The following is a 27377-nucleotide window of genomic DNA, read 5'->3' as shown; positions in this document are numbered from 1 at the left end:
TTCTGATATGGGGCCACTGCCACAGCATAGCAGCTTGGTGCTGGCATCCCATATGGGCCCAGGTTTGAGTTCCAGCTGCTCTTCTTCTGATCCAGCTCCCTGTTAATGTGCCTGGGAAAGCAGTGGAGAATGGCCTAAGTGCCTGCGCCCATGTGGGAGACTCAGAAGAAGCTCCTGGCTACTGGCTTCAGCCTGGTCCAGCCCTGGCTGTTGCAGCTATCTGGGGAGTGAACCAGGGATGGAAGACCTCTCTCTCTCTTTAATTCTACCTTTCAAATAAATAAAATAAATCTTAAAAAAATAAGTTTGTTTAGCCGGCGCCGCGGCTCACTAGGCTAATCCTCCGCCTTGCGGCGCCGGCACACCGGGTTCTAGTCCCAATCCGGGCGCTGGATTCTTTCCCGGTTGCCCCTCTTCCAGGCCAGCTCTCTGCTGTGGCCCGGGAGTGCAGTGGAGGATGGCCCAAGTGCTTGGGCCCTGCACCCCATGGGAGACCAGGAAAAGCACCTGGCTCCTGCCTTCGGATCAGCGCCGCGTGCCGGCCGCAGTGCACCGGCCGCGGCGGCCATTGGAGGGTGAACCAACGGCAAAAAAGGAAGACCTTTCTCCCTGTCTCTCTCACTGTCCACTCTGCCTGTCAAAAAAAAAAAAAAAAAAGTTTGTTTAAAAGAAAAGTTTTCTGATATACTTATCAAATTGTTATTTTTCTCTTGTGAAATATACATACAGAAAGATACAGAAAGTTCATATGTACAGGTTAGTAAATGATTACAAGGGGAGGTTCATGCATTTACACCCAGATGAAGGGACGGCCAGCACCAGGAGCCCAGCACCAAGCTCTCCCTTGTCACAAGCTCATCCTTTCTCCCTGAGTTGGCACCGTCTTGAATTTTGATAATTACATTCTTTATTTACTACCCATGTCTGTACTCCTAAACAATAAGATTTTGCTTTGTTTGATTTCTGAACTCTTTCCTATCTTTTTAAGTTGAAACATGTTGGGGCTGGCGCTGTGGTGCAGTGGGTTAACGCCCTGGCCTGCAGCGCCGGCATCCCATATGGGTGCTGGTTCAAGACCTGGCTGCTCCTCTTCCGATCCAGCTCTCTGCTATGGCCTGAAAAAGCAGTAGAAGATGGCCCAAGTGCTTGTGCCCCTGTGCCCACATGGGAGACCTGCAAGAAGCTCCTGGCTCCTGGCTTTGGATCAACTCAGCTCCAGCCATTGCGGCCAATTGAGGAGTGAACCAGCGGATGGAAGACCTCTCTCTCTCTCTCTTTCTCTCTCTGCCTCTCCTTCTCTCTCTGGGTGTAACTCTGACTTTCAAATAAATAATAAATAAGTCTTAAAAAAAAAAAAAAAAAAGAAAGAAAGAAAAATGCCAAACCGGGGCCAGCGCTGTGGTGTAGCAGGTAAAGCTGCCACCTGCAGTGCCAGCATCCCATATGGGCGCTGGTTCTAGGTCCGACTGATCTAGCTCTCTGCTATGCCCTGGGAAAGTAGTAGAAGATGGCCCAAGTCCTTGGGCCCCTGCACTCACGTGGGAGACCTGGAAGAAGCTCCTGGTTCCTGGCTTCGGATTGGCACAGCTCTGCCTGTTGCGGCCAATTGGGGAGTGAACCAGAGGATGGAAGACCTCTCTCTGCCTCTCCTTCTCTCTGTGTGTAACTCTGATTTTCAAATAAATAAATAAATCTTAAAAAAAGAAAAATGCCAGAACTACAGAAAAGTAGCAAAATTGTACTATGAAGCTTTACATGGTCCTCACTGTTTCCCAATTACAGCTAATGTGGTGTGGTTTTTTTTTTTTTTTTTTTTGGATAGGCAGAGTGGACAGTGAGAGAGAAACAGAGAGAAACAGCTAATGTTTTACCACGTTTTCCTTGTGAATCAGTAGGTGGGCATGCATCCATGTTTTATTTACTAAACCATTTCAAAGTGAAAGGTAAACACTGGTTTTGAACTTCATGTGGACAGACTAGTACTGTGGATACGATTTGTGTCTTCTCATTTTCATTGTTATACATTGTGTCACCTTGATCCATGCTGTTACAAGAGCTGTAATTTATTCATTTTACATACATTACTGTGCCTTACTCCATGTGCTTACTTCATCTCCTTGGGGCCAGCGCTGTGGCGCAGTGGGTCCTGGCCTGAAGCACCGGCATCCCATATGGGCACTGGTTCAAGTCCCGGCTGCTCCACTTCCGATCCAGCTCTCTGCTATGGCCTGGGAAAGCAGTAGAAGATGGCCCAAGTGCTTGGGCCCCTACACCACGTGGGAGACCCGGAAGAAACTCCTGGCTTCTGATTGGTGCAGCTCTGGCCATTGTGGCCAACTGGGGAGTGAACCATCAGCTGGAAGACCTCTCTCTCTCTGCTTCCCCTCTCTCCGTGTAACTCCAACTTTCAAATAAAACAAATAAATCTTTAACAACAACAAAAAAAATTCATCTCCCTCATCTCCCTTCCCCTGACTGTGGCTTCCAGGCTGTTGCCAGGCATTGCAGTGAAGGCTCAGCCTACTACGCCACAGTGCCGCTCCCCCAAGTCTATCTTTTTTTTTTTGACAGGCAGAGTGGACAGTGTGAGAGAGAGACAGAGAGAAAGGTCTTCCTTTTTGCCGTTGGTTCACCCTCCAATGGCCGCCGCTGCAGCCGGCGCACCGCGCTGATCCGATGGCAGGAGCCAGGATCCAGGTGCTTTTCCTGGTCTCCCATGGGGTGCAGGGCCCAAGCACCTGGGCCATCCTCCACTGCACTCCCTGGCCATAGCAGAGAGCTGGCCTGGAAGAGGGGCAACCGGGACAGAATCCGGCGCCCTGACCGGGACTAGAACCCGGTGTGCCGGCGCCGCAAGGCGGAGGATTAGCCTATTGAGCCACGGCGCCGGCTCCAAGTCTATCTTTTCAACGCCTCTGAATTCTTGGTTTATTTAAAAACGTTAAAACAGTTTATGGGAAAAATGGGCCTGAAGGGTTTTAGTCTTGCAATAATAAAAATATTTTCCTATAAAATTTGCAATAAAAAGTTTTATTCTGTGGTTTAAATGAATCTCAATTTAAGGCTACAAATGTAAAGATCCTTGAGCCCATGTAAGCACCTGGCTATCTAGCCTGTTTTCTTTTTTTGTTTGTTTGTTTGTTTGTTTGACAGAGTGGAAGTGAGAGAGAGAGACAGAGAGAAAGGTCTTCCTTTTGCCGTTGGTTCACCCTCCAATGGCTGCCACGGCTGGCGCGCTGTGGCCGGCGCACTGCGCTGATCTGAAGCCAGGAGCCAGGTGCTTCTCCTGGTCTCCCATGGGGTGCAGGGCCCAAGCACCTGGGCCATCCTCCACTGCACTCCCTGGCCACAGCAGAGGGCTGGCCTGGAAGAGGGGCAACCGGGACAGAATCCGGCGCCCCGACCGGGACTAGAACCCGGTGTGCCGGCGCCGCAGGCAGAGGATTACCCTACTGAGCCGCGGTGCCAGCAATTAACACCCTTATTTATGATGTCAGTGATCATCCAAGGCTCTTGCCCTGTGACCATAGACTCTATGGAAGCCTTCTGTGACCGATGTATTTGGACACAGCCATAAACAAAGTGGAAGTTCTCCCCTCCCTTCAGAGAAGAGTACATCCTTCTTTGATGACCCTTTCTTTCCACTGAAGTCTCATGGGGATCCTCTGTGTAGGATATTTTTGCCACAGAGCCTTGGCTTTCCATGCCTGAAATACTCTCACAGGCCTTTCAGGCAGAGCAGGAAGCCTCAAGGGTTACATAGTTTTAAAAGGTACAAATTGTAGATCTTTTTGTTTTTGTTGAATGGTTTAAGAGTAGCCACATGCTCCTGAGTATTTTAGAAGGGATTTCCCAAAATAAGGGCTCCCTAACTCCAATACAACACACATCAGCACTGATACATAACTACCCTTTAACTTAGGAGTCTCCAGCTATCCAGTGTGGCAGACATTGTTAGTTCCTGCCACATACCATTGTTCTCTTTATAAGATGAATTGTGTCCCCTCACAAAGATATTTTGGAGTACTAATCCATAGCACTTCAAATGTGAGCCTATTTGGAGTTAGGAACACACTATGTACCACTGGATTGTTCACTTTAAGATGGCTAACTTTGGGTCCAGTTAAACCAACTGCGACACTGGCATCCCATATGGGCGCCAGTTTGAGTCCCAGCTGCTCCACTTCTGATCCAGCTCCCTGCTAATGCACCTAGGAAAGTGTAGAGGAAATATGGCCACAACCATAGACAAAGAAAGAAAAGAGAACCACCCCTCCCCCTGCTCCAACACAAACCTTGGAAAGTGGCTGCTCGCAGTTAACTAGTGAAACAGCTGCCCACTGTTACCTTGTCTAGGGAGGGGAGATATCCTAAGTTCTGCTTCTGTAACTCCGGTCATAAGTCTGTCCTAATAAATCTGCCCCTGGTATCTCTTTTACAAACATACTGGACCCACCAACCATTGGAAGTGTGGTCCTAAATCACGTAGGCTGCAATTTAAACCCACCAATGCTGTAACACCTAAGGTATGATGCTGATGAACCTATAAGTATTGCAAGAAACTTGGGATTGTTGCTTAGTTCTCAGGAAATGATTCCAGCTGAATCCGCTGGCGTTAATAAACTGCTTGGATCCTCTACTGTCTTTGGTGCCTGTTTGAACAAAGGGAGTTTTCCCACCCCAGGTTTCTGTAACAAAAGCAGCAGAAGGTGGCATAGGCACTTAAGTCCCTGCTACTCGCATGAGAGACCTGGATAAAGCTCTTAGCTGCCAGCATCAGCCTGACCCAGCCCTGACTGTTGCATCCATTTGGGAAGTGAAAACTTACAGATGGAAGTTTTCTCTCTTTCTCTCTGTGTCTCCCTCTCTCTCTAACTCTGCCTTTCAAATAAATAAATACATCTTTTAAAATAAATGAAACAGTTAACTTGTAAAAAATTAATTATTTATTTGAAAGGAGAATTACAGAGAGAGAGATCTTCCATCTGTTGGCTTACTCCCAAATAGCAGCAAGCCAGGGCTAGGCTAGGCTGAAGCCAGGAGCCTGGAACTCCACCCAGGTCTCCTACATGGGTAGCAGAGGTCCAAGCACTGGGGCCATCTTCTGCTGCTTTTCCAGGCACATTAGCAGGTAGCTGGATCTGAAGTGGAACAGCCAGGACTCGAACTGGTACTTGAACTGGTGTTGCATAGTGAGTTAAGCCTCTGCCTGCGGCACCACTATCTATGGGCGCCGGTCACGTCCCAGCTGCTCCACTTCTGGTCCAGCTCTCTGCTTTGGCCTGGGAAAGCAGTAGAGGATGGCTCAAGTGCTTGGGCCCCTGCACCCACTCAATGTGGGAGATCTGGAGGAAGCTCCTGCTTCCTGGCTTTGGAATGGCCCAGTTCTGGCCGTTGTGGCCATTTGAAGAGGGAACCAACAGATGGAAGAGCTCTCTCCCTCTCTCTGACTGTAAATCTGCCTCTCAAATAAATAATCTTAAACAGAACCATGGGTGCCCCATCCCATACCAGAGTGCCAGGTATGAATGAATCCCAGAGGCAGATGTAGCTTGTGTTTCCTTTACGCCAATGGTAGTTGTCATGTGTGCTAGATTTGAGAGATTAGTAACATACCTCAACTTGATCATCTTTAAAGAGCCTATGGTCAAGTTAGGACCAAGACATAGTAGCTTGAGAAGTTAAAATATAACGTTCTGTACATGATGGGCCATATTTTAGAGTGGTCTTCCCAGTGATTCATCCTTCTATGGGACCTGCCTTCTGGCGATTTCCAGCCACGTCTGTGCTCCGAGACACCACACCCTGGTTATAGCTGACTGAAGCTTGGGTGGGCATCTGATTCAAGGCTGAGCCAACCTGCTTGAATTGGCTTGGTCTCTCCTGGAAGTTCGAAAATTTGCATCAAGAGACGATTGCATTAGTAGCAGTTAGTGTGTGCTACAGGAAATCAGTTGAGATTTTAGAAGTTACCGTGATTCCTATTTTTTTTAATCAAATGATTGATTGATTGGTTCAAAAGGCAGCATGACACAATAAGAGAGGAGAGAGAGGACCTTTCAACTGCTGGTCCAGTCCCCCAATGGCTACTGCTTATACAAGATGTTGGCACAGCAGTTAGGGGCCTAACCACTGCACTGCAGCAAAAACTCATTTAAGTTGTCCTTTTCTTTTTTTTTTTTTTTTTTTTTTTTGATAGGCAGAGTGGACAGTGAGAGAGAGAGACAGAGAGAAAGGTCTTCCTTCCGTTGGTTCACCCCCAAATGGCTGCTATGGCTGGCGCACTGCGCTGATCCGAAGCCAGGAGCCAGGTGCTTCTCCTGGTCTCCCATGTGGGTACATGGCCCAAGCACTTGGGCCATCCTCCACTGCCTTCCCGGGCCACAGCAGAGAGCTGGACTGGAAGAGGAGCAACTGGGACAGAACCGGCGCCCCGTCTGGGACTAGAACCCGGGGTGCCGGCATTGCAGGCGGAGGATTAGCCTAGTGAGCTGCGGCGCTGGCCGGTCCTTTTCTTCTTAACACCTGGTCAGTTAACTTTACTTGGATTTCATTAGATAATCTAATGATCTGTACCAGTCAAGTTTTCTGAAGAAACAGAACCAACTCTGAGTGTGTGCGTGTGTGTGTGTGTGTGTGTTCAAGACCAAAGATTTTGAAGAGCTGTGTCAGGTGATCAAGGAGGCTTGGCAAGTCCATCATCTGCAGGGCAGGCCAACAGGCTGCGGGCCCCCCAGGAGGAGCTGCGATTTGAGTCCAGAGGTCTTCTGGCTGAATTGCTTCTTGGTTGGGAGCGGTCAGTCTTCATTCAGGCCCGCATTGGAAGAGGCCCGCACACATTATGGTAGGTAATCTGCTCTCTTCAGAGTCTACCAAGGTTGTGAGGGGTCAGATGGGGTAATAGGCAGTCAGGGTGGTCCACGTGGCAATTCAGGGTATAGAGTTCTTGCTTCCCCACCAAAGTTCTCCTTAGCAAGGTCAGAGTGCCTGCCTGCCCAATCCTTGGGAGCTTCCAGTTTTATCATGAGAATAGTAAGGGAGTGGTGACCCCACCCTCTGAGCCCCCAGGTATCCCACCCCTGTGAGAGCTCCTTTGTCTTATCTTGAGCAAGCTCGACAGGATGAAGGATTGCTGAAGGGTTTTGTCCCCGCCTTGAAACTGAACTTCAGCTTTTTTTTTTTTTTTTCCAAATTGTGCTGAAAAACTGCCAAGTAGTCCAAAAACAGACCACTTCCCGTTTTTTCCTCTCTTGGGAGCCCCCCTCCATGTTACTCTGGTGGAGGTCTTTGACCCTAATAAATTTAAGTCTCTCTGCTTGTCTGCTTGCAAATTCTGCTTCCATCCGAGACAAAGAACCGAGGTCATAGTAATTTCTCTGCTGTCATTTTTCTGTAACAATTTCAATGTAAATCTCATTCAAAAACCGCTTTCCGTGGAACATCTGGAATAGCATTTTATCAAGCATATGGGCACTGTGGCCCAAACAAGTTGATTCATAAACTTAATTATCACATTTTCTTTTTCTTCTTCAAGGTTTATTTGTAAATAATTTTTTGTAAATATTTGTTTATTTGAAAGACAGAGTTACAGAGGGGGAGGGAGACAGACAAATCTTCCATCTGCTGATTCACTCCCCAGACGGCCGCAATGGCTGGAGCTGGGCTGGGCTAAAGCCAGGAGCCAGGAGCTTCTTCCAGGTCTCCCACGTGAGTACAGGGGCCCAAATGAAGTAGGCAGGCATATAGGTTAAAATCGCTTTGGTTTCTGAGCTGGAAGACCACGCCTTCACCACTCCCCTATGTGACCTCACGCCCTACCTGATATCTTCGCCACGCCCCTGTGTGACCTCATGCCCCTACCTGGCCACACCTGGGTGCCCACCAGCCAATCAGGTTAATTAACCACTCTCCTTTGGAAGTGGGTTAAAAGCCTGGGAAACAGCGTGTCCGCCTTTCTTCTTTGCCCTGGCCTCTATCTAGGAGGGGCCTGGCTGTAGCCCTGCGCCCCCAGGGCCTGTGGCCTTCGGGCCACCCGCCCTAGGCTTCCTGGCCTAGATGCTTCTCCATGTGGCTGGTTCCTGGTACTCGGTATGAACCCAGATTTACCCCTCTCTTAAAGCTCTCTCTCTCCTATGATTTCTTTCACTGAATAAAAGCTTAAAATGTACCATGCTGCCAGCGCTGTGGCTCACTAGGCTAATCCTCCGCCTTGCGGCGCCGGCACACCGGGTTCTAGTCCCGGTCGGGGCGCCGGATTCTGTCCCGGTTGCCCCTCTTCCAGGCCAGCTCTCTGCTGTGGCCCGGGAGTGCAGTGGAGGATGGCCCAAGTGCTTGGGCCCTGCACCCCATGGGAGACCAGGAGAAGCACCTGGCTTCTGCCATCGGATCAGTGCGGTGCGCTGGCCGCGGCGGCCATTGGAGGGTGAACCAGCGGCAAAGGAAGACCTTTCTGTCTCTCTCTCTCAATGTCCACTCTGCCTGTCAAAAAAAAAAAAAAAAAAAAAATGTACCATGCTGCCTCTTTATTTATGCCGGTATTCAGAATTTTTTTTTTTTTTTTTGACAGGCAGAGTGGACAGTGAGAGAGAGAGACAGAGAGAAAGGTCTTCCTTTGCCGCTGGTTCACCCTCCAATGGCCGCCGCGGCCGGCGCGCTGCAGCCGGCGCACCGCGCTGATCCGATGGCAGGAGCCAGGTACTTATCCTGGTCTCCCATGGGGTGCAGGGCCCAAGGACTTGGGCCATCCTCCACTGCACTCCCGGGCCACAGCAGAGAGCTGGCCTGGAAGAGGGGTAACCGGGACAGAATCCGGTGCCCCAACCGGGACTAGAACCCAGTGTGCCGGCGCCGCTAGGTGGATTAGCCTAGTGAGCTGCGGCGCAGGCTAGAATTCTTCTCCAAATATTAGGCAAGAACCTTCTCGGGCTTATTAATATTGGAAATTTATTAATAAACATATGGTGATATATGGCACCCCAAATTCCAGTAACATGTGGCATCCCAGATGGCACTTCTGGGGAACTCCAAGGGGCCACATTTTTGTGTAGATTTTAGGGGGTCACTCCCAGTATCACAAGCACTTGGGCCACTTTTCACAGCTTTTCCCAAGCCATTACCAGGAAGCTGTATTGGAATGGAGCAGCTGGGACTCCAACCGGCACCATATAGGATGCCCGTGTTGTTAGGAAAATGGTGCAGTCTTATCTATGGCACAATCTACAGCCTGACGACATCTTAGGCTCTAACCCCCACCGCCACTGAAGGAAGCCAGGTGGCCACGTGGCCCAACCACCGGTGTCAAGCTCCACCCTCATCCTGCCCGCCCTCCGGCAGAGTTTTAAAAGGACCTGTTCCAGGCTGGCGCCGTGGCTCACTAGGCTAATCCTCTGCCTTGTGGCGCTGGCACACCGGGTTCTAGTCCCGGTCTGGGCACCGAATTCTGTCCCGGTTGCCTCTCTTCCAGGCCAGCTCTCTGCTGTGGCCCGGGAAGGCAGTGGAGGATGGCCCAAGTGCTTGGGCCCTGCACCCCATGGGAGACCAGGAAAAGTACCTGGCTCCTGCCATCGGATCAGCGCAGTGCGCCGGCCGCGGCAGCCATTGGAGGGTGAACCAACGGCAAAGGAAGACCTTTCTCTCTGTCTCTCTCTCTCTCTCACTGTCCACTCTGCCTGTCAAAAAAAAAAAAAAAAAAAAAAAAAGGGACCTATTCCTGAACACATGGCACCCCTCTCTCCCCTCTGCTTGCTCGTTCACTCTCTTGCTCCCCTCTCTCTCTTGCTCCTTCCTCGCCCCTTCCCTCCAGTCTGCTGGGTTTTCTCCAATAAACCCTTTCCCTTACTCCGGTGTCTGGTGTATTTTGTGGCGGCTTTAGACGTGTCACAGGCGAGGGCTTTAGCTAAAATGCCACAATACCCGCCCCATCCACAACACTCTCCAACATTCCAATGTCAGTTGTTTGCTCTCCTCGCCCTCTCCACCCAGCCTGTCAGGCTTCCCTCACCTGACAATAAACCGTTTCCCTTACTCCGGTGTTTGGTGTGTTTTGTGGCCATTTTATTTATTTATTTATTTATTTTATTTTATTTTATTTTTTTTTTTTTGTGTGACAGGCAGAGTGGATAGTGAGAGAGAGAGACAGAGAGAAAGGTCTTCCTTTGCCGTTGGTTCACCCTCCAATGGCCGCCGCGGAGGCGCGCTGCGGCCGGCGCACCGCGCTGATCCGGTGGCAGGAGCCAGGAGCCAGGTGCTTTTCCTGGTCTCTCATGGGGTGCAGGGCCCAAGCACTTGGGCCATCCTCCACTGCACTCCCTGGCCACAGCAGAGAGCTGGCCTGGAAGAGGGGCAACCGGGACTAGAACCCGGTGTGCCGCCGCTAGGCGGAGGATTAGCCTAGTGAGCTGTGGCGCCGGCCTGTGGCCATTTTATTAACACAGCTCAAGTCATGCATGTCCTGAAGTGGTAACTCATCAGTGCAATTGCTGTGGACGGGGGTCCTGTGTGTGGAGACCTCTGAGGACTGGGGTGGCCAAAGAAGCCTACACTCCTCTGACTTGAGGAAAGGTTACACTGTGAGGTTCTTGGTGATTCCCGGGGCAGTCACTGGCCAGTCTGGCTTGAACGCTGGGCTTTGAGAACCGAGCAGGCGAAGAGTCCCTTGGGAAGGCAGCTTGGCGTCAGCCTGCTGAGAACCTGTGGGTGAGAAGTCTGGTGTCTTCTGTGTCATTAGTGGGGAAGCCTTTGGAGGTTTTTGCATGGAATGAGGTAATCTATCCTTTCTGTGTTTTAAAAAGACATTGATAGTCGTAAACAGAGAGGAAAGGGTAAGACAGGCTGAGTTTTTAACCGCGAGCAAGACAGAGGGACTCCAGCTAATGTCAGCAAAAACAAAGTGATTGAAAGTAAATTGCCGGCGCCGCGGCTCACTAGACTAATCCACCTAGCGGCACCGGCACACCGGGTTCTAGTCCCGGTTGGGGTGCCGGATTCTGTCCCGGTTGCCCCTCTTCCAGGCCAGCTCTCTGCTGTGGCCAGGGAGTGCAGTGGAGGATGGCCCAAGTGCTTGGGCCCTGCACCCCATGGGAGACCAGGAGAAACACCTGGCACCTCCTTTCGGATAGGCGCGGTACACTGGCCGCGGCGGCCATTGGAGGGTGAACCAATGGCAAAAGGAAGACCTTTCTCTCTCTCTCTCTCTCTCTCACTGTCCACTCTGCCTGTCAAAAAAAAAGGAAGGAAGGAAGGAAGGAAGGAAGGAAGAAAGGAAGAAAGGAAGAAAGAAAGAAAGAAAATTGTGGGGCCGGCACCTTGGCTCACTGGTTAATCCTCTGCCTGCGGTGCCTGCATCCCATATGGGCGCTGGTTCTAGTCCCGGTTGCTCCTCTTCCAGGCCAGCTCTGCTGTGGCCCAGGAAGGCAGTAGAGGATGGCCCAAGTCCTTGGGCTCCTGCACCGGCATGGGAGACCAGGAAGAAGCACCTGGTTCCTGGCTTCGAATCAGCACAGCTCCGGCCATAGCTGCCATGCTCCTGGCTTCAGCCTTGTCCAGCCTCGTCTGTTGCTGCCATTTGGAAAGTGAGCCAGCAGGCGGGAGATCTCTCTGTCTGCATCTCTCTCTCTGTAAACTCTGCTTGCAGATAAATGAAAAATAAATAATAAAAAAGAAAGTAAATTGTGCAGTTCATAGCATTGATAGGAAATCTGAAGAACACAGCTCAGAAAGTCCTTCTTGCAGTCTCTTATCCACTAGGGATCGTCAAGCACTTTATTAAAAATGTCTATGATGGGGGCTGGCACTGTGGGGTAGCGGATAAAGCCGCTGCCTGAAGTGCCAGCATCCCATATGGGTGCCAGTTCGAGTCCTGGCTGCTCCACTTCCAGTCCAGCTCTCTGCTGTGGCCTGTGAGAGCAATAGAAGATGGCCCAAGTCCTTGGGCCCCCGCCACCCACATGGGAGACCCAGAAGAAGCTCCTGGCTTTTGGCTTTGGATTAGCACAGCTCCAGCCATTAGGACCATCTGGGGAGTGAACAGCAGATGGAAGACCCCTCTCTCTCTCTCTCTCTCTCTCTCTCTTTGCCTCTCCTTCTCTCTCTATGTAACTCTGACTTTCAAATAAATCTTTTTAAAAAAAATGTGTATGATGAAAAAACTATGTATGGATTTCTAAAATTTTTCACCAAAATAAACTAAAAAATTATTTTGTATGAATTTAAAATTATTTTTAAATTATTTATTTGAGAGGCAGAAGGAGAGAGAGAGAGGTACAGGAAAGAGAGGCAGACTCCCCACATGCCTACAGAAGCTGGCCAGGGCTGGGCTGAGGCAGGAGCCAAGAGCTAGGAATACACTCCTGGTCTCCCAGATGGAAGGCAAGAACCCAATTACTTGAGCTGTCATTGCTGCCTCCCCGGATCCGCATCCCAGGGGGGGAAGCTGGAGTCAGGAGCCAGAGCCAGGAACCAAGCCCAGGTCCTCTGAGCAGGGCACAGGTGTCTCCACCACTAAGCTAAACACCCACTCCCTGTGTCCACAAGCTTTATGAAATACATCTTCCAATACTGAGCCCTCCGAAACAAAATTCTCCCATCCAACATACATTTGATAGCCCTCAAATGAAGGCCACTCCTTGCCTCCCTCAAGGCAGACAGACGTCAACAACCAAGTTCAGCGACTCTCAATGCCCATGCCTAGTTCTTCCCAGTCTTATCGCAATATTTTTGTAGACTGGCTCTTGAACTTATCAATCAGCAACACACCATTTATTTTTAAAGTGAGAAAGAGAAAAAATAATTAGTCTAGATGTAGTAACATGGTCAGAAAAAATTAATCGAAGAAGGAAAGTCGGGAAGTGGCTATGGTTGTCATTCCCACAAAGGATCCCACGGCTATGGGTATGGTGACCTCTGCCCGCTCTACTCCAAGTTCTCTGCCTTTTGGCAGGACTTGGTCAGTGCTTTCCACCCAGTGTGTGACCCAAACCTCAACTGCAGCTGTCTGTTTTTTCTTTCTAATGCTAGCATATCAGCATATCACAGCTGTAAATGAATCTTCCCATGTTTCCACCAGAGTCAACAGGTCATAGGGCGAATCGCATCAGGACATAATGCTGGAAGAAGTAACAGTGCAGTAAAAGAAGGGGTGGGGGCACAGGAAGCCACTTGTCTATACAGCATTGTTCCAACCTCACTTCGTGTTAGGGGGTCTTCAAAAAATTCTTAGAACATACATATTTTTCTAAGATTTATTTAAAAGGCGGAGTGACAGAGAGAGAGGAGGAAAGACAAAGAGAGAAAGAGATCATCCATTCACTAGTTCACCCCCTAACTGGCTGCAATGACTGGGACTGGGCTAGACCAGGCCAAAGCCAGCAGCCTGAAGCTCCATCCAGGTTCCCCAACGTAGGCGGCAGTAGCACAAGTACTTGGGCCATCTGCTGCTGCCTGCCCAGGCACATTAGCAGAAAACTGGATCAGAAGCTGAATAGCTGCGACTTGAATCAGTGCTCTGATAGGGGATTCCAATGTCACAAGCAGCAGCTTACCCCGCCCCAGAAAATGTATATTAAGAAAAAACTAGGGAGGGGCTGACACTGTGGCCTAGGGGGTAAAGCCACCACCTGCAGTGCCAGTGTCCCATAGGGGCACCAGTCTGAGACCTGGCTGCTCCACTTCTGATCCAGCTCTCAGCTATGGCATGGAAAAACAGTGGAGGATGGCCCAAGTCCTTCAGTCCCTGCACCCACAGGGGAGGCCTAGAGGAAGCTCCTGGTTCCTGGCTTTGAATCGGCCTAGCTCCAGCCATTGCAACCATTTGGGGAATGAACCAGAGGGTGGAAGATTCTCTCTCTCTCTCTCTCTCTCTCTCTCTCTGCATCTCTGTAACTCTGCCTTCCAAGTAAATAAATAATTTTTAAAAAATCATCCTTTCTAGTAGATGTACTGCTATTCTATATTTTCTTGTATTCTGTATTTGTATATTTGGCACCCATTAACCACAGGGCCAAACTATTGGCCAAAGTTGTTTACATCTTCCCTGGTGTCTTTTGATGTCTTGGTGAAGTTCTATCTATTAAAATTGCTATTTTAAGATCATGGCAAAGAAAATAGTTTGAGAGAAAAGTTTTCAGTGTGAAAAGCCAGAAACCTGGCACCAGTGTTGGGCATAGCAGTTGGTAGGACACTGCTTGGGATGCCCTGGGTTCCAGTCCTGCCTTCATTTTCAATCCAGCTGCCTGCTATTGTGCCTTCCAGGAGACAGCAGATGATGGCTCAAGTTCTTGAGTCCCTGCCTCTCACGTGGGAGACTTGGATTGAGTTCTGGGATCCTGGCTTCAACCTGAAGGCATTTGGGAAGTGAACCAACAAGGAAATCTCTGTTATGTCTCCCTGCCTTTCAAATAAATCAAATCAAAATTAAAATTTAAAAAAGATGGGGCTTTACTCGCTGTGGCATAGTGGGTAAAGCCACTGCATGCACTGCCGGGATCCCATATGGGCGCCGGTTCAAGTCCCAGCTGCTTAACTTCCTATCTAGCTCTCTGCTACGGCCTGGGAAAGCAGTAGAAGATGGCCCAAGTGCTTGGGCCCCTGCACCTATGTGGGAAACCTGGAAGAAGCTCCTAGCTCCTGTCTTCAGATCGGTGCAGCTCTGACTGTTGCAGCCAATTGGGGAGTGAACCAGTGGAAGGAAGACCTTTCTCTCTGTCTCTTTGCCTCTCCTTCTCTCTCTGTGTAACTGACTTTCAGATAAATAAATAAATATTTTGGCTGGCACTGCGGCTCACTAGGCTAATCCTCAGCCTGCAGCACCAGCACACCGGGTTCTACTCCCAGTTGGGGCGTCAGATTCTGTCCCGGTTGCTCCTCTTCCAGTCCAGCTCTCTGCTGTGGCCCGGGAGTGCAGTGGGGGATGGCCCAAGTACTTGGGCCCTGCACCCACATGGGAGACCAGGAGGAAGCACCTGGCTCCTGGTTTCGGATTGGCACAGGGCGCCGGCTGTCGCGGCCATTTGGGGGGTGAACCAACGGAAGGAAGACCTTTCTCTCTGTCTCTCTCTATCACTGTCTAACTCTGCCTGTCAATAAATAAATAAATATTTTTAAAAAATTTTAAAAAGAGAGGGGCCAGCATCCGGCATCATAGCATAGTAGGTTAACTACTGCCTGTGATGCCGGCATCCCATATGGGTGCCAGGTTGAGTCCTGGCTGCTCCACTTTTAATCCAGCTCTCAGCTATGGCCTAGGAAAGCAACAAAGGATAGCACAAGTTCTGGGCCTGTGCACCCACATGGGAGACCCAGAAGAAGCTCCTAGCTCCTTGCTTCAGCCTGGCCCATCCCTGCCTGGCCATTACAGCGATTTGGAGAGTGAACCAGCAAGTGGAAGATCTCTCTATCTCTCTCTCTCTTTCTCTGTAACTACGCCTTTCAAATAAATAAAATAACTCTTAAAAAATTTTAAAAAGAGGTGTGTCCCCACTCACCAGGAGCATGCATTTCCTTTTCACACTCCCCGAAGCCACATTAGAGAGAAGCAAGGAGAGGAAGAGCCTGGAGGCTGGACACAAGGAGTAGAGAGTCTGTTAGGCAGGCAGCTTCCTCACCACTAATGAGGTTGTAACGATTTCATCAGTTATGGAAAACAAACTACCTTTTTACTTGGTGCATGTATCATGGAATTTTGTAACCACACAATTACAATGCAAATAATCTCTATGCTTTCTCGCCGCTAGAGGGAGCATCTTTCACAATTATTCCCATTCATAGGTATTCCAAATGAGATCAGACTCAATGTCTTTGTAAGAATTAAAAATCTTGAGGCTGCCATCCCATATGGGCGCTGGTTTGAGTCCCGGCTGCTCCACTTTTGATCCAGCTCTGTGCTATGGCCTGGGAAAGCAGTAGAAGATGGCCCAAGTGCTTGGGCCTCTGAACCTGCATGGGAGACCTGGAAAAAGCTTCTGGCTCCTTGCTTCAGATCAGCCCAGCTCCGCTGTTGTGGCCATCTGGGGAGTGAACCAATGGATGGAAGATCTCTCTCTCTCTCTCTCTCTCTCTCTCTCTCTGTAACTCTGCCTTTCAAATATATAAATAAATATTAAAAAAAAAAAAGAATTCAAAATCTAGAGGCTGGCACTGTGGCTAAATGGTTAGGCATCCATCTGTGGTGCTGGCATCCCATATGGGTGCTGGTTCAAGTCCTGGTTGCAATCCAGTTCCTTGCTAATGGCCTGGGGAAGGTAGTGGAAGATAGGTCAAGTGCTTGGGCCCCTGTACCCACATGGAAGACCCAAAGGAAGCTCTTGGATCCTGGCTTGGGTCTGGCCCAACCCAGGTCATTGCAACTATTTGGGGAATGAACCAGTGGATGGATGGAAGATTTCTCTCTGTCTCTCTCCTCCTCTCTGTATCTTTGCCTTTCAAATAAATAAGTCTTTAAAAAAAGAATTAAAAATCTAAAAGGGGGCCGGCACTGTGGCTTAGGAGGTTAAGCCACCGCCTGCAGTTCTTGGCTCCTGCCTTCAGACTGGCCCAACTCCTGCCTTTGTGGCCATTTGAGAAGTGAACCAGTGATGGAAGATCCCTTTCTCTCTGCCTCTCCTTTCTGTGTATTACTATGCCTTTCAAGGGAATAAGTAAATTTTTAAAAACAAAATAGGGGGCTGGCACTGTGGCACAGCAGGTTAAAGCCCTGGTTTGAAGCGCTGGCATCCCATATGGGCGCTGGTTCTAGTCCCAGCTGTTCCACTTCCATTCCGGCTCTCTGCTATGGCCTGGGAAAGCAGTAGAAGATGGCCCAAGTCCTTGGGCCCCTGCACCTGTGTGGGAGACCCGGAAGAGGCTCCTGGTTCCTGGCTTTGGATTGGCTCAGCTCCCACCATTGTGGCCACGTGGGAGTGAACCAGCAGATGGAAGACCTTTCTCTCTGTCTCTACCTCTCTCTCTAACTCTTTCAAATAAAAATAAATAAATAAATCTTTAAAAAACACAACACAACAAAAATCTACGCATTACGTGTATTTATGTTTTCTGTTATGCCAGTCATCCTTCCCTGATGTGAGACGGCAGTACTGTACATATACTTGGAGTATCTATACCATTTAGGAATACAGAAATACCAGCGGGCACATTATCATTAGGGCAATAAACGAATAAATGAGCAGGAACGTGTGTTCAGCCCAGCAGTTAAGATGCTGCTAGGGACACCTTCATCCCCTGTTGCACTGCCTAAGTTCAAGTCCCAGGAGTTCTCCGGGTTCCAGCTTCCTGCTGCTGCACACCCTCGAAGATGGCCCGTGACGGCTCAGGTACTTGGGTCCCTGCCTCCCGCGTGGAAAACCCAGGTTGAACTCCAAGCCCGACCCAGCTGTGGTTGTTGTGGCTATTTGGGGAGTGAATAGTGGATGGAAGATCTTTTGTCTGTCTCTCTGTCACTCTGCCTTTCAAATAAATTAATTAAATGAATATTTAAAAAAGAGAAGCGATTAGAGTGATAGGCTTATTTTAAAGTGATTTTTAAAAGATTTTATTTATTTGAGAGGTAGAGTTACTGAGAGAGGGAGAGACAGAGAAAGATCTTCCATCCTCTGGTTCACTCCCCACATGGCTTCAACGGCCAGAGAAGAGCCATCCAGAAGCCAGGAGCCAGGAGCTTCTTCCAGGCCTCCCACATGGTGCAGGGGCCCACGCACTTGGGCCATCTTCCACTGCTTTCCCAGTTCACAGCAGAGAGCTGGATGGGAAGAGGAGCAGCTGAGACACAAACTGGCACCCGTATGGGATGCTGGAGCCCCAGGCAGAGGCTTAGTCCACTATGCCATGGCACCGGTCCCTAAAATAATTTTTCAGAGCAAGAGAGTTTAAATTTTTGTTATTATTTATTTTCTTTTCCTTGAAAGGTAGAGAGACAAAAACAGAGAGAGACCTTCCATCAGCTAGTATGAGTGTCTCTCCAAAACAGTGGAAGAAGTTAGACACAAGAATCCAAGCTGTACAGTTCTATTTATATGAAATTCTGGAAAAGAAAGGCATCAGACAGAGTGATAGCAGATCCACAGTTGCGTGGAACTGGGGTTAGAAAGAGAGAGCGACCACAAAGGGTTCCGAGGGAACATTTTAGAGAAATGCAGATATTCTATGCATTGATGTGGTGAAAGGTACCTGGATGCATACATTTGTTAAAATTCATTGAACTGGGACCAGTGCTGTGGCGTAGTGGTTAAAGCCACCGCCTGCAGTGCTGGCATCCCATGTGGGCACCGATTTGAGTCCCAGCTGCTCACTTCTGATTCAGCTCTCTGCTATGGCCTGGGAAAGCAGTGGTAGATGGCCCAAACACTTGGGCCCCTGCACCCACATGGGAGACCTGGAAGAAGTGCCTGGCTCCTGGCTCTGGATCAGTGCAGCTCTTGTTGCGGCCATTTGGGGAGTGAACCAGTGGATGGAAGACCTTTCTCTCTGTCTCTTCCTCTCACTGTTGTAACTCTACCTCTCAAATAAATAAATAAATATTTAAAAATATTTATTAAAAAAGCTAACCAATAAGAAACGGAAGACATTAAAAGATGCTGAAGAAATTTTAACTTCTGGGGCTGGCGCTGTGGCATAGTGGGTAAAGCTGCCACCTGCAGTGCTAGCATCCCATATGGGCGCTGGTTGGAGTCCCGGCTGCTCTACTTCCCATCCAGCTCTCTGCTATGGCCTGGGAAAGAAGTGTAAGATGGCCCAAGGCCTTGGGCCCCTGCACCTACATGGGAGACCTGGAAGAAACTCCTGGCTTGGCCGGTGCCGTGGCTCAATAAGCTAATCCTCTGCCTGCGGTGCCAGCACACCGGGTTCTAGTCGGGGCACCAGATTCTGTCCCGGTTGCTCCTCTTCCAGTCCAGCTCTCTGCTGTGGCCCGGGAAGGCAGTGGAGGATGGCCTAAGTCCTTGGGGCCTGCACCCCATGGGAGACCAGGAGGAAGCACCTGGCTCCTGGCTTCGGATCAGCACGGTGTGCTGGCCACAGCGGCCATTGGGGAGTGAACCAATGGAAAAAGGAAGACCTTTCTCTCTGTCTCTCTCTCTCACTGTCCACTCTGCCTGCCAAAAATAAATAAATAAATAAATAAATAAATAAAGCTCCTGGCTCTTGGCTTCAGATCGGCACAGCTCTGGCCATTGTGGCCATCTAGGGTGTGAATCAGCGGATGGAAGACCTCTCTCTCTCTCTCTCTCTCTCTCTTTGTCTCTGCCTCTGTCTCTCTGTGGCTCTGCCCTTCAAATAAATAAATAAATCTTTGGGAAAAAAAAAAAAGAACGTTAACTTCTGAGGCCGTCTGCCACTGCTTGCGACACTAGTATCCCATATCAGAGTGCCAGTTCAAGTTCTGGATGTCCTATTACTGCTCCTGGGAAGGTAGCAGAAGATGGCACAAGTACTTGAGCCCCTGCCATCTACATGGGAGACCTGGATAGAGTTCCAGACTTCCGGCTTCCACCTGGCCCAGCTCTGGCTCTTGTGGCCATTTGGGGAGTAAAGCAGCAGATGGAAGATCTCCCTCCCTCCCTTTCTCTCTCTCCCCCTCTCTCCATTATTCTGCTTTTCAAATAAATAAATAAATACATCTTTTAAAAAATCATTTGAAAGGCAGAGTTACAGAGAGAAAGGGAGAGACAGGAGAGAGAGAGATCTTCCATCCACTGGTTCACTTGCCAAATGGCAGCAACAGCTGGGGCTGTGACAGGCCAAGGGGTCCAAGCATTTAGGCCACCTCCCGCTGCTTTCCTGGGCCATAGCAGAGAGCTGGATCAGAAGTAGAGCAGCCAGGACTAGAACCGGCACCCATATGGGATGCCAGCACTGCAGGTAGCAGCTTTATCTGCTATGCCACGGCGCCGGCCCCAGCCTAATCTAACTGTGCCATGAGTGAAGAGGTGATGACATTGGATGGTGTTTTTGTGATGATCAAGAAAAGCAAACATCTTTAGAATATTTGAGACAGCTTCCTTCAAATTTTTACACTTATTTTCTCCATAATTCCCTATGGTTGGTTTGCACTTCCACAGACAACTGCAATTGCTCTCTCTCTCTTTTTTTTTTTTTTTTTTTTTGACAGGCAGAGTGGGCAGTGAGAGAGAGAGACAGAGAGAAAGGTCTTCCTTTTGCCATTGGTTCACCCTCCAATGGCCACCATGGCTGGCGTGCTGCGGCCGGCACACCGCGCTGATCCGAAGGCAGGAGCCAGGTACTTCTCCTGGTCTCCCATGGGGTGCAGGGCCCAAGCACTTGGGCCATCCTCCACTGCACTCCCTGGCCACAGCAGAGAGCTGGCCTGGAAGAGGGGCAACCGGAAAAGAATCTGGCGCCCCGACCGGGACTGGAACCCGGTGTGCCGGCGCCGCTAGGTGGAGGATTACCCTAGTGAGCCGCGGCGCCGGCCGCAATTGCGCTTAGTGAGGCCACAGAGCACCCCTTTCAATCCAAATACAAAGAGTATGTCTGGAGCAGGTGTGTAACACAGTGGTTAAGATGCTGCTGAGAGCACTGGGCTTCAAGTCCTGGTTCCACATGGGATTCCAGCTTCCTGCTAATGTGCACTCTGGGAAGCGACAGGGCGTGATTCAAGTAGGTGGGTCCCTCCACCCACATGGGAGTCTTGGATTGGGATCCTGGCCCCTGGCTTTGGCCTGGCCTAGACAGGTTGTTGGAGGCATCTGGGGAGTGAGCCAGTGAATGGAAGATCCCTCTCTCTCTCTCTTTTAAACAAAGACCACTTTCACTCTCCCCAGAACTCCCCTAAGTGCTTGGCATCACACCTTCCCTTCCTCAACTGCTCCTCCCAACGTCTTCAAGGCTCTTTCTCACTGCCTGGCCCACTCCTTGATCCCTTGGCTAACCATCCTCCTTCCTTGGTCGAGTGTACACGGACATTGCTTTCTCGACCAGAGGTGATGGAGACTGCTCAGCATCTGAGAGTTGCCACCTTATGAATCTCATCTGACGCAGAGCCCACGTTTCACCATTGAAGCTACGAGCACCAGGGATGTGCTTTCCCAGCCTCCGTCACAGCCAGATGCCGGCACTGGCTTAGGCTCGGCCAGCCAGATGCAGCTATCCTAGATTTGACTCTGGGGTTGCTGATGAAAACGGGCAGAATCGATGGAGGAGTGCTCCTGGTGTCAGTGATTCCAGTTTCCATGGCAACCGTGGGAACCCTGCCTTGATGGTGTCAGTGATGTGAGAATGCAGCATCTAATGGGCAGCACGGCCATCACCAAACCCTATTTGTGGAGTGTTTAGCCCATGGTGACAGCTGTTTAGGCTCTGAGCCTGCTAACCCAGATTTCCTAGTGCTTCTGCGAGCTCCTCAATAACTTATTCAGAATCTTTTTCTATCGCTTGCAGCTGAGAACTCTGATAAATATAGCATTGCAGCAAGCTGCTCCCTGTTCTCTTTCTCTACACTACCTAAAATTACAGCAGTTCTGTGTTTTCTTAACTTCTATCACATTATTAAAGAATTCATGCAACTTGAGGCTGGTGCTGTGGCACAGTGGGTTAATCTTTTGCCTGTATGCCAGCATCCCATATAGGCACTGGCCTGAGTCCCAGCTGCTCCACTTCTGATCCAGCTCTCTGCTAAGGCCTGGGAAAGCAGCAGAAGATGGCCCAAGTCCTTGGGTCCCTGTGCCTATGTGGGAGACCTGGAAGAAGCTCCTGGCTTCAGATCAGCCTAGCTCCAGCCTTTGTGGCTATCTGGGGAGTGAACCAGTGGATGGAAGACCTCTCTCTCTCTCTCTCTCTCTCTCTCTCTCTCTCTAACTCTGCCTCTCAAATAAATAAATAAATAAATCTTTAAAAATATTAAAAAAGGAAGTAGAACTGAATTCAAATCCTTGCTGAGCCACTTGCCAGCTTTGGCATTCTGAGCAAGTTACTTAACTTCATTGAGCCTCCTCTCACCTGTAGGAATGGAGATGATAAAACCTACATTGTTAGATTGTTATTAACGTTAAATAAGACATCAATGGTCATCTCAAAATATGCAGAAAAGGCATTCAGTTAAATTCAACATCTCTTCATGATAGAAACCCTCAAAAATTAGGTACAGAAGGAATGTACTTCAAGACAATAAAGGCTGTATGTGACAAACCACAGCCTACATCACACTGAATGGGCAAAATCTGAAATTACTCAAAGATCGGGAACAGGACAATGATGTTCACTTTTACCACGGTTGTTCAATGCAATGTTGGAAATCTTAGCCAAAGATGCAGCAGTCCCGAGGTCCTGCATAGCCTTGACCTCAGAGTCTGGCCACATCACTGTGTAAGAGAGCAGGGTCCCGGCCTCCACAGGTGCTGGTCCCTGGCAGATGGCCCTTTCCCCCTCTTATCCTGAAAGAATCTCTTCCCAGCTGTAGAAACTCTCATTCTCCCCCCCCCACCCCACCCCCGGCTCCCCACATACTCTTCCATTCAAGGTGATGTTTACACACATGGATTCTCCCAATTCCCAAGCCAACCTGGTCTCAGCAAGCCACATCGTTATCTGGAGGCAGAGAGCAGTAGCAGGGTCGTAGGCGCCCAGACATCTCTGCCACTGGGAATTCTGCTCCGGGAAAGCCTGTCTCTGCATAGCTCAGTGACTTGAGCGGCTCAATGTTTGTTGTCCATGGCAACCACGTTTCCCGACTCTGTTGAGTAAATATTCGCTTACTGGCCACAAGGAGGCGCTAACAGGATGGGGAATAACCTTCAAAGGAAGACCAGAACGTCTGAGCAGCCGAGAAGCTCTGTTCGATACTACATAAAAAATATGCCGTGCAGTTGCACCGGGTCCTCACTCAGTCTTTTATCAGATGCCCATGTGATCATATACTGGTCATTTAACCTTGCTGAGAATGATCGCTTCATCGGCAAAATGGGTACAATAATAAGAAATGAGCCGGCACCTATCCCAGGATGCTTGCTAATATCTCACATCCATGATCTCATTTAATCCTCCCACCAACTCCATGAAAGAGATTATGTTATAAGCCACATTTACAGAGGAGCAAACAATTTGTCTAGATCATACAGGTAAGGAACGGGCCGGGACAAGATTCAAATGCTTGTCTCCAAAGCCTGGTTGGCTAGCCACCGTGTGCTAGACCCATTTTACAGGCTGGTTCTAAAGATTCGAGATATTGTGTGAAAAAGCCAGGATAGTGCAAGTAGTTAATGGGCGGCCAGTCAAGTCCACATGGTGTTGTTACTCATGAGTGATGCCTGTAGCTGCTGCTGTGGGCTCACTCAGTTCCCCACTCCAGAGCTGCTGGGAGCAGAAAAGCCTTTTGTGGGTTGACCCAGTTTTCCCTATTAATGAGCTCATTCATTCATTCATTCAACAAATAACTTATTGAGTATTTACCATGAGTTAGGCACTGTTCTAAGTGCTAGGGAGATGGAAATGAGCAAAAGTAATAAAATCTTTGATTTTATAGGATGCATAGCCTAGTGGAGGCAGGACAGATAATAAACAAAAAGCACATAGATAATATCTCAAGTAGCAATCTGCATTTGGAATTAAATTAGGCAAGGGAATAGAGAGTGATAGATGTAGGTATTTTTCCATTTGTATAGGATGGTGAGGGAAGACCTCTCTGATAAAATGAAGTGCAGACAGTGAACCAGAGACATGTGTGACTGGCAGAGAGGGAGAAACGTGCTGGCATGGGTGAAAGGCAGTGGGAAGCTTCGAGAATGAGCAAAGGAGGAAGAAAGGGAGGTAGTTTCTCGGCCGAGTCCGTAGAAGCAGAGCCTGGGGGAGGGACTCAAGTGTAGGCTGTCTTTGAGGGTTTGCTGCCAGGAAGAAAGGAGCGAGGGCAGGAGGGAGAACGGGCACGGCGAGGAGGTGGTCTTCAGCTGGCTCCTGTAAGAACACTGGAGCACGCATCGCTCGTCAAGCTGGTTCTTCCTTGAAGGAGAAATGTTCTTGACCTAATTTAGTCATCAGTCACTATCCAACGACAGGGTTTTCTAGGGGTAGCGGGGCTCTAGGCTTATTTATTTGAGAGGCTGAGTAACAGAGAGAGGGAGATACCTGGCCGGAGTGGATCCAATCTGAAGCCAGGAGCCAGGAGCTTCTTCCTGGTCTCCCACATGGGTCTGCAGGGGCCCAAACACTTGGGCCATGTTCCACTGCCTTCCCAGGCCATTAGCAGAGAGCTGGATCGGAAGTGGAGCAGCCGAGACACAAACCAGTGCCCATATGAGATGCCGGTGCTGCAGGTGGAGGCTTACCCTGCTACGCCACAGAGTTGGCCCCCCTAAAAGATATTTCAACTTCAGCTCCATTCTCTTTCTCACAGAGGAGAAGCCAGCTGCCATGTGGTGAGGATGCCCAGCGGCCCTCAGAGCAAAGCCTGCATGGTAAGGAACTGAGAACTATTTCCGGCAGTCAGCACTGGTTTTCCAGGCACGAGAGAGGGCTTGTTGGAAGGCAGGCATGCCTGCAGGCGGCCACAGCCCCAGCCAACAGCTTGGACGTCACTCCTGGAGAGAATCTCACTTACAACTACATGGCTAAGCCATTTTTGGATTCCTGACCCTTAGGAACTATGACAACCGTCTTTTTGTTTGGAGCTATGAAATGTGGGGGTAAAGATTTATACAGCATAGATAACCACTACAATTACCAATGGTGAAATAAGGTCTAAAGAGTGACCCTCTGATTGAACACCATGAAGGCTTGAAAGGAGCACTTCTGGCAAAGTGTGTTTGCAAAAGCCTTGTTATTCAGAGAGAATGAGCAAAGAGAAAATGGGGACAGAAAACGCTGGCAATTCTTTCAATATGCTTTTCTGTATAGAAAAGCAGAGAATCGGGAGGGTAGCTCTAGAGAAAAGGGTGTTAAGAATGCTTTTCCCTCTTGGTTTAGGTTTTTTTTTTTTTTTTTTTAATTTATTTATGTATTTGAAAGGCAGAGTTACAGAGAAGCCAAGCAGAGGCAGAGAGAGAGAGAGAGAGAGAGGTCTTCCAGCCGATGGCTCACTATCCAGATGGCTGTAACAGCCAGAGCTGATCTGGATCTGAAGCCAGGAACCAGGAGCATTCTCAAAGTGGAAGAAGACAAACTTGCAACTTTGGACCAGTTAGAGTCTTGGCTGCTCCACTTCCGACCCAGCTCTCTCCTGTGGCCTGGGAAAGCAGTGGAGGATAGCCCTGGGTCCTTAGGCCTCTGCACTCACATGGGAAGACCCAGAGGAAGCTCCTGACTGCTGGCTTTGGATTGGCCCAGCTCTGGCTGTTGCAGCCAGTTGGGGAATGAACCAGTGGATAGAAGACATCTCTCTCGCTCTTTGCCTCTCCTTCTCTCTGTGTGTAACTCTGACTTTCAAGTGAATAAATAAATCTTAAAAAAAGAAACCTGGAAAATTAAAAAAATAAAAGAAGCAATGATGTGACTGTTTCTAGGAAACTGGGTGAAACTAATAGGTCAAATGATATTGGATAGAGAAATTGTTGTTTTCACCTTTCCTCCTCTATATCCTGGGAAAACTTAAATGAATTGGTTATCTGTGACCATCAGAAACAATCTTAGTATGACTTTTTTTGCCAGCATCAGACCAAACATGAGGACACTAGGGGTGGGCTCCAGCTTGGGGGTGGGATGCTGGTTGGGGCACCCAGACCCCATAGCAGAGTACCAGGATTCAGTAAACTTCTTGATGTCCTGACTCCAGCTCTCTGTGAATGCAGCTCCAGGAGGCAGTGATGATGGCTCGGGTAGTTGGGTTCCTGCCCTCTCTATGAGATACCTGGGTTGACTTCCTATCTTGCAGCTTCTACAGGGGCCAGTTCTGGACAGTGCATGCATTTGCAGAGGGAACCAACAGTTGAGAGCATGCATGCCATCTCTCTTTCTCTACTTCTCAGATGAATAAATAAAAATTAGAAAAAATAAGAACACTGAGGTGTTATGAAAACTAGGGCACCATATCCTTTTTTTTTTTTTTTTTTTTTGAAATTTATTTATTTGAGATGTAGAGCTATGGACAGTGAGAGGAGAGGCAGAGAGAAAGGTCTTCCATTTGCTAGTTCACTCCCCTGGTGGCCACAACGGCAGGAGCTGAGCCGATTCGAAGCCAGGAGCCAGGAGCTCCTTCTGGGTCTCCCACACGGGTGCAGGGGTCCAAGGACTTGGGCCACCTTCTACTGCTTTCCCAGGCCATAGCAGAGACCTGGATGGGAAGAGGAGCAGCCGGGATATGAACCGGTGCCCATATCGGAAGCCGTGCTACAGGCAGTGGCTTTACCCACTACACCATAGTGCTGGCCCAACCATATCTTTCTTTCTTTCTTTTTTTTTTTTATTTTTTGACAGGCAGAGTGGACAGTGAGAGAGACAGAGAGAAAGGTCTTCCTTTACCGTTGGTTCACGTCTTCCTTTGCCGTTGGCTGCCGTGGCCAGCGCACCGCGCTGATCCGAAGGCAGGAGCCAGGTACTTATCCTGGTCTCCCATGGGGTGCAGGGCCCAAGTACTTGGGCCATCCTCCACTGCACTCCCTGGCCACAGCAGAGAGCTGGCCTGGAAGAGGGGCAACCGGGACAGAATCCGGCACCCTGACCGGGACTAGAACCCAACCATATCTTTCTGTACCTACTTCAGATGATCAGTGGGAACTAGGGATTTCCCTAATGTGCCTGAGCACAGAGTTGGCCACGGTTTTCAGTGGAAAACAGCAAGAGAGGACAAAGAATTGAACAGAAGCACTGCCCCCTTGTCCTCTGGCTCTTACATCTCCCACACTTAACTTCACCCTGTTCTGCTGTGCACATGCAATGAGACACACTGTAGCCCAGCTTCTGTGTAGGATTTGGATTTGTGCAAAGTGGCCAAAACTTGCAAATGTTTACTTACCAGTCAACCAAGCAGTCATGATTTTTTTTTTTTTAAGGATAGATTTATTTATTTGAAAGACAGAGTGAGAGAAAGGATATATATATAGGGAGAAAGCCTGCATCCACTGGTTCACTTCCTGGGTTGGGCCAAAGCCAGGAGGCTGGAACTCCACCAGAGTCTCCCATGTTGGCAGGGACCCAAGTACTTTTTCTGTCTTCCACTGTTTTCCCAAGAGCATTAGCAGGGACCTGGATCAGAAGTGGAACAGCCAGAACTTGAACTGGCTCTCATATGGGATGACGGCATTGCAGGCAGCAGTTTAATCCACTGTACCACAATGTTGAGCCCCAGTCATGATTTTTAATTTGTCTGTTTATCTCAGGTTGAACTGCACTTACCACGGTGAACCCAACTGCCTCTGAGGTTTCCAGACCTTCTAGACCGGGAGTGGTTATACACTCTGCAAGTCTTACTGGGAAGCTGGAGGTCCCAATGTGCTCTGAAGTCTGGA

General features: G+C 49.3%; 1 protein-coding gene across 1 annotated transcript in view; it reads right to left on the bottom strand.

Annotated features, from left to right (window-relative positions):
• ZNF318 (zinc finger protein 318) overlaps nucleotides 1-22606 on the bottom strand; it is a 105047-nt gene extending 82441 nt beyond the window's left edge. The window contains exon 1 of the mRNA XM_089333914.1: nucleotides 22505-22606. The gene's annotated coding sequence lies outside the window, so the exon portion shown is untranslated. The remainder of the gene's footprint in view (nucleotides 1-22504) is intronic.
• Nucleotides 22607-27377: the final 4771 nt, after the last annotated feature.

The sequence above is a fragment of the Oryctolagus cuniculus genome, chromosome 5, assembly GCF_051225735.1.
Source record: "Oryctolagus cuniculus isolate XC-2025 breed Fujian yellow rabbit chromosome 5, ASM5122573v1, whole genome shotgun sequence".
Classification (NCBI taxonomy): Eukaryota; Metazoa; Chordata; class Mammalia; order Lagomorpha; family Leporidae; genus Oryctolagus; species Oryctolagus cuniculus.
The sequence above is the reverse complement of the archived record's forward strand: the minus strand, read 5'-3'. Positions and strand labels throughout refer to the sequence as shown.